Raw genomic sequence first — 6,550 nt, 5'->3', positions numbered from 1 at the left:
CCTGCGCTATAGCCCCACCTACGGGGCGTGCCTTTCATCCCCGCAATGTCATCCTGCTGGGCCGTCAGCGCTGCGCTCATTGGAGGAGCGGCACACCCCCCCCTTGAGATACACACATCCCGCCCACTACTGTGCTCTGACGTGCGCTACGTCAGAGCACACAGGGATTATATAAGGCTCCTTTCAGCACACACACACTGCTCCGGCCACCAGGCAGCCCAAACGCTCCCTAATTGCAAGTCAGGGAACTAATCTTTTTACTTCTTAAACTATCTGATCCTCTGATGCTGGCACCAATACTTGAATATTTTCCTTGTTCTCTGTCTGTCAGACTCCTGATAAGCGCTGGCTACTCTCAATACAAGGCTGATTCTCAGTGAATGCTTTATATGAGAACACGGTACTTTTTCTCCTTGTGATCCTTCTCTCTGCTTTTTTGACATTACTGGTCTACTCCTGCTTTATACTTATATTTCTATGTGACCACTTTACACAGCATCAGCCAGCAGCCGCTCTGCACAATTAATATACTGCCTGCCAGGATTTATTTCCCTCCTGACTCCATATTGAACATGTATACCTCTAATTGTAGCAACAAATGTGAGTTCTATTAAACATATAAATATCCTCCTTTTCTTTTGTTTTATCACTTTCTCTTTTCAATACTACACTGTATACTTTTTTCTATAGCCCTCTATATATATCAACATAACATTATCATTAATGCTGAATACATTACTATATTTATTTACTGATTATTTATTTATATAACACTGATGGTTATAGACATTCAATTATATGTTATATTATTAACTGTATTCCTCAAGGAGGCATAAGCCCCTGATTAATTAACTTGGATGCGATACTGATGCATTCAAGGGTAGCAACACAGACTCTTGAATATTATTCCAATCTTCATTAGATCTTTGCATGCAGCACAGACATTTCATAATTGTATTTATATGACATATATATTCTTCCAATCCCCTTTCATTTAATTTCTCTCATTCTTTATTCTTGAATTTTAGCTTCTCTAACAACACTGTAGACAATTAACCCATTATCCTTATATTCCCAATAGGATTGATTAGCACTACGTGCTTTCTGTCCTCGATCCGCCTGCTTACCTTTTGGGGCTGTATAGTGCCTACCCTCTCTGTGGCCAGTGAGATGAATCACCAAGGAGGTAATTTTTTACACAAGTTTAATCCCCTGCATGAATAGGGGTGCCACCATGGAACAATAAAAAACGGTGATTGATCGCTAATATGTTGTTTTTATCATTGTAATAAATCAGATGTAAAACTTCAAACGCCTTAGTAACAATATGAATTTGTTTTGTAAATATCTATACACAATAGTCAAGATATGTTCACCATTTGTGTCTCTTACCCTAGATTGAGATCCTTTATATATACATTAACATACGTCCCTGAGGAAGCCCGAATGGGAGAAACGTGTTGGACAGTCTACTGTATATAATATCTCAACAATCAACTATTGGTGAAACCAAATACAATATGTGATTTTATTCCATTTTTGTATGTATATAATATGTAAGATTAAAATATATTTTTTTATTGGTAAAACTGTTTCTGGTGTACGGTTCCTGTGGTCTCGGAACTATCCAAATGCATTCGTATAGTCCCATGCTCCATCCCTTAATGGGATAATATATATACTCTTACCTTCAGGGACGGTAATGCTTTTGGCTACCTATTATAATATATAATTTTTGTGCACATTCTATGCTTTATTAAATTTTCTTCATAAACAAACAGGACTCAAATGGATATTTAAGTGGATGTTGGAATTAAAGTTTAAAAGAGCCGTGACTGACATGTTTTGCGTTACTAACGCTTTGTCAAAGTCATGGAAATGAATGGCCACACTAGTAATAGAGGCCTAATGGCGCTGTGATTGGACAGTGAGGGGGAGGGACCAAGAGTGGTTGTGATGTTAACCCTTATTATTACTATTGCATTAGGGTAGGTGATGGAAGGGTTAACATCACAACCACTCTTGGTCCCTCCCCTTCACTGTCCAATCGGGCGTATTTAGGCCCTTAGCATTAAGGAATATTATGTTGAGAACATCCATGTTCGTGGGGTACTACAGGGAGGGGTGTACTACGGGGGAGGGGTGTGGGGGAAGGGGAGTGCGGGTATTAGTTGGAGGGAAAGAAGTCAGTAGTAGAAGTGAAAAGGGGGTTAAGAACCCAGAAAAATAAGGCGAGAATGTTAGGAGGCTGGCACCAGAGTGTGCAGCAGTGGAAGAATTTCTAATGTAGCCCTAATGGCTAAGGCGCTCCCCAGAGCTGTCCCTGGAGGTGGAGCGCAGTCATAAGTGGGGGGAAGTAGACAGACAGAGCCTAGAGGTGAACTTGCGGCCCTCCCCACCCATCCCCGGCCATTATGTGATGTACTGTAGCAAACCGGTGTCTCAAACAAAGGAGAAATGACATTTAACTACACATGAACATTCAAGAATAAAAACCAGAACATAACATAACATTAGCAGCCGTAGGCAGTACAGCCTGACACATTTTCACATGAGTATCCCTCCTCAACCCCAACCTAGAAGGTCATGACCTTTTTTCCCCTTCCCTGGATACTAGGAAATGGCTAGTTTACTAAATAGTGTAGCCCCCCCCACCAGTCACTGCGCTGTCTGGAGGTGTCCTCTCCGGATCATCACCATTATGGCTGGAAAGTGGCACAGCAGAATGTCTCCAGAGGGGGCTGGATAGGTAGCCGGTCAGAGCTCCCCCCCCCCCCCAACATCTCCCAGGAGCAGTCTATCTCTCCCCAGACTCATATATTTCCACACCCCTGGAACGTCACCTTTTGAAGAAAAATGTGTCATTCAGCATCCCTTCAATCAAACCATGGGGCTTCCATCACAACAACCTCCACACCAAGACTTGTCCTGTTAAAGTTCCTTCTTGCTGCAGGGCACAGCCTGGCTATGAACCCGCGCATAGCGGGTGACCCCAAACTGTTGGGCGATGCCGGGGTTGCCCCGGTAGGGGAGGAGCCATATATTATCTATGACTCAAAAGGTCCGTGAAGGACTGCAGGTTAATGGGGGACGGGGCACTGCTCACAGGGTCCAGATGGATAGTCACTGACCTAATTAAGTGCACAGGGCCCTCCTGCCCACACGGTGTGATCTGCAGAGCTGGCGGGTACCTCATGGGGATGCTGGTGAATGGAGCCTCGGGGCTCCAGGAAGAGGGGGGGGACGTCGCCGGGCACACAGTAGCATGGGACCACAAGTTCGGGGAACTGTCACCTCACACCAGCGGGGGCAGGCTGTGCAGTGCTCTGTCATTCATGCCAGGGGGTACTCTCTCCAGGATGGATGGTAGGTCATTAGTCAGGGATGGGTGGCCCAGGGCCTACTCATGCGGTGAGTCCCCTGAAGCAGATCGGCATCTGCGTCTTCCCCTTAGCTTGTGGGGTGGTAGGGGACCGTGGTGTGCAGAGATGCCTGATCTGCCGCGTGAGGATTTGTAGCCAGTCGGGGACTTGAATCGGTTTCGCCTCCATAAAACGGAAGAGTGCAGGTAAGTCGGCGGTAAATATGTTATTTATACAAATTTAAATAAATAAAATGTAAAAAATCCATCGTACAGTGAAAGAGTTTCAAATATGCATATGGACAAATTTCTCTACATGTTTCGCCATTCGATTTGGCTTTCTCAGGAGTTTTTTGTCAAACACAACTGAAACACAGAAAAGCAAAATCACACAAAATAAACAAAACTATATGAATGAAAAACACAGTTTTACACAACGAAATCAAAATAAATGACTGGACAAAAGTCCACATCATATTCAAAAAGGCTAATGCCACGTACACACGATCATTTTTCGGGTTGTAAAAAATTATGTTTTTCAGCCTCTAGAAAAAACGTTTTTTTTTTTTCAACTTCATCATTAAAACGACATTGCCTACACACGATAGTGAAAAAGAAAATGCTCGAGCAAAGCGCGGTGACGTACAACACGTACGACGGCACTATAAAGGGAAAGTTCCATGCGGATGACGCCACCCTTGGGGCTGCTTTTGCTGATTTCGTATTAGTAAAAGACGATTTGCTCTTTTCTGTCTGTTACAGCTTGATGAATGTGCTTACTCCATTACGAATGGTAGTTTTATCAGAACGAGCGCTCCCGTCTCATAACTTGCTTCTGAGCATGCGTGGGTTTTTCACGTCGTTAAAGCCCACAAACGATCATTTTTTACAACCCGAAAAACGACATCATTTAAAACGTCGTGAAAAAATAGAGCACGTTCAAATTTTTTTTACGTTTTTTAGAACCCGAAAAATGCTCTGAAGCCCACACACGATTGTTTTAAATGATATTTTTACAACCCGAAAAATGATCGTGTGTACGCGGCATTAGTGTATGATGTAAAGATAATTGACTAGAATCTAACAAATTACCTGTGAATATGGTGTACCATAGAGGGGGGAATACTTTTTACCAAGTGCAAATATAGACATGCACATTCATGAGATGCTGGAAACAGGCAGAGGACTGTCTGGAGAGGCAAACACAGAATATATGTATAAAATTATGTGTATCTTTCAACAAACACAATGACACTAGCATGTCCAAAAAGCAGCAAAAGAAAATTACCTGGCCCATAATAGTGAATATCTATGGGCAGTAATTAAAGACAGAAAAGCATCAAGGTTTTCTCAGAATTTCGACAATAAGTGTCCACTCTAAAAGATAATGGAGTGCACAAAACAATCATTTAAACAAAAAAAGGGAAATTAAACACAGATCTCAATCTGCGGATAAAAATCAATACCTTACAGGTGCAGATGGTATATTAATGAATTCAGATTAGGAGAACATCCAAGGCCGTAAACACAGCAATCATCTGTCATATAATCTGTGAAGATAAATACATACTCCATGAGGTATAAGCCAAATAAGCCCCATAGGCAAAGTCCCAGAATCAATCCAAAAGTAGGAAACCTTACTGCTTGTTTGATAAGAGATGCCTCTCCTCAAAACGCCGGCCTTACCAATAAACGAGACAAGCCACACCTCTTATAAACCCCCTTCCTCTTTCCCTTTGGGTGCTCTTGGTGCCAGAATCAATGTCAGAAGCGGGCGCGTCAGTTCCGCCATCAGTTCCCCTTGCCCCTTAGGTTTGGATAACCAGAGAGGACCGGAAGTGTATCACTCCCCGCACCGAAAGTGATCAAAGACCATCCAGAAACATGGAAAAGACGCACCTGAAGCTCAAACAGGTGAGGGCGGACCTGGCAAGCAAGTGGAAACTAAATACTAGATGCGAAACTCCACCATTTCACATCCAAACAAAACAAAAACTTAAGGTACCAAGATGGAAAAAAGGTTAGAAAGCCAAATTGGCCATCATTTAGACAACTCAGCAGGATAACCTTAGATGGGCGGTGCAAGACAAATAACCAAAGAAAAAACCTTGAGCATCAGAATGAACGCCCTGGGCACCCGTATGGTCACCTGACTCAGTGATGCTCTCCTCCTGCATACAAAAAATATTATTTGAAGGAAGAATAAATTCATATAAAAACATAAAAAAAAAATAACCGAAAAAGCCATTTGAAATGAGTGGACTATCTCAAGTCATTTGTCAATACACAATGATAATAAACAATATAGATTTTATTTTTTTTTTCATTTTCATTCTTTATTATATTTTTATCTCATACAAAAAATATTAATAGAGGGGGGGTTAAGCTGCGCTATAGAACCCAGACTAGGTATAATCCCAGTCCAAACAAAATATAGATAGTGCCCAGGCCCTAGGGGGGTCTGGGTGATGGTAGGACAAGTCCTTTAAGGAATCTGGATAATAAACAATAATCAATGGTCCTTCCGCTGGACAGAATATTTCTGTGTATAGATTGCACTTATCACCACGTGGATCCACAGCACACTCCTAGGTGAAAGCCCACCACCACTTATGTCAAGCAGCTTACCAGAGGGTTATTGGTATACAGCAGTCGGCTGTAACCCAGCCGCGGCCTTTTGAGGGGGATCCTCCTTCCCTTGGCTCCCGCACGTGTGACCAAACACCACCATACGAATCATGAGTAAGAAAAGGCAGACATAGTATAGCTTGACATAAGTGGTGGTGGGCTTTCACCTAGGAGTGTGCTGTGGATCCACGTGGTGATAAGTGCAATCTATACACAGAAAGATTCTGTCCAGCGGAAGGACCATTGATTATTGTTTATTATCCAGATTCCTTAAAGGACTTGTGAAACTTTTAACCACCGATTGTGGACTGTGTCCTACCATCACCCAGACACCCCTAGGGCCTGGGCACTATCTATATTTTGTTTGGACTGGGATTATACCTATTCCGGGTTCTATAGTGCAGCTTAACCCCCCTCTTTTTTTCCCCATACATGTTCTGGTGCATCTGCACATGAGCTGCTGCTTTCCCATTATATCGTGTTAATTTTTATTTGTATTGATAAGCGCAATTTTTCTCTTTGTATAAAAAATATTAATAATTCATTAAAAACAAGAAAAAA

The 6,550-nt window shown here is 42.4% G+C and overlaps 1 long non-coding RNA gene across 1 annotated transcript; it reads left to right on the top strand.

The window, feature by feature from the left end:
* The first annotated feature begins 451 nt into the window (after positions 1-451).
* LOC120919388 lies at positions 452-1,446 on the top strand. The gene is made up of 3 exons (XR_005744562.1): positions 452-600; positions 1,082-1,186; positions 1,398-1,446. It is a non-coding gene; the product is annotated as an uncharacterized LOC120919388 (long non-coding RNA).
* The last annotated feature ends 5,104 nt before the right edge of the window (positions 1,447-6,550 follow it).

Source organism: Rana temporaria, chromosome 12, assembly GCF_905171775.1.
Source record: "Rana temporaria chromosome 12, aRanTem1.1, whole genome shotgun sequence".
Classification (NCBI taxonomy): Eukaryota; Metazoa; Chordata; class Amphibia; order Anura; family Ranidae; genus Rana; species Rana temporaria.
Note: the sequence above shows the minus strand (reverse complement) of the source record. Positions and strands in the feature narration are given on the sequence as shown.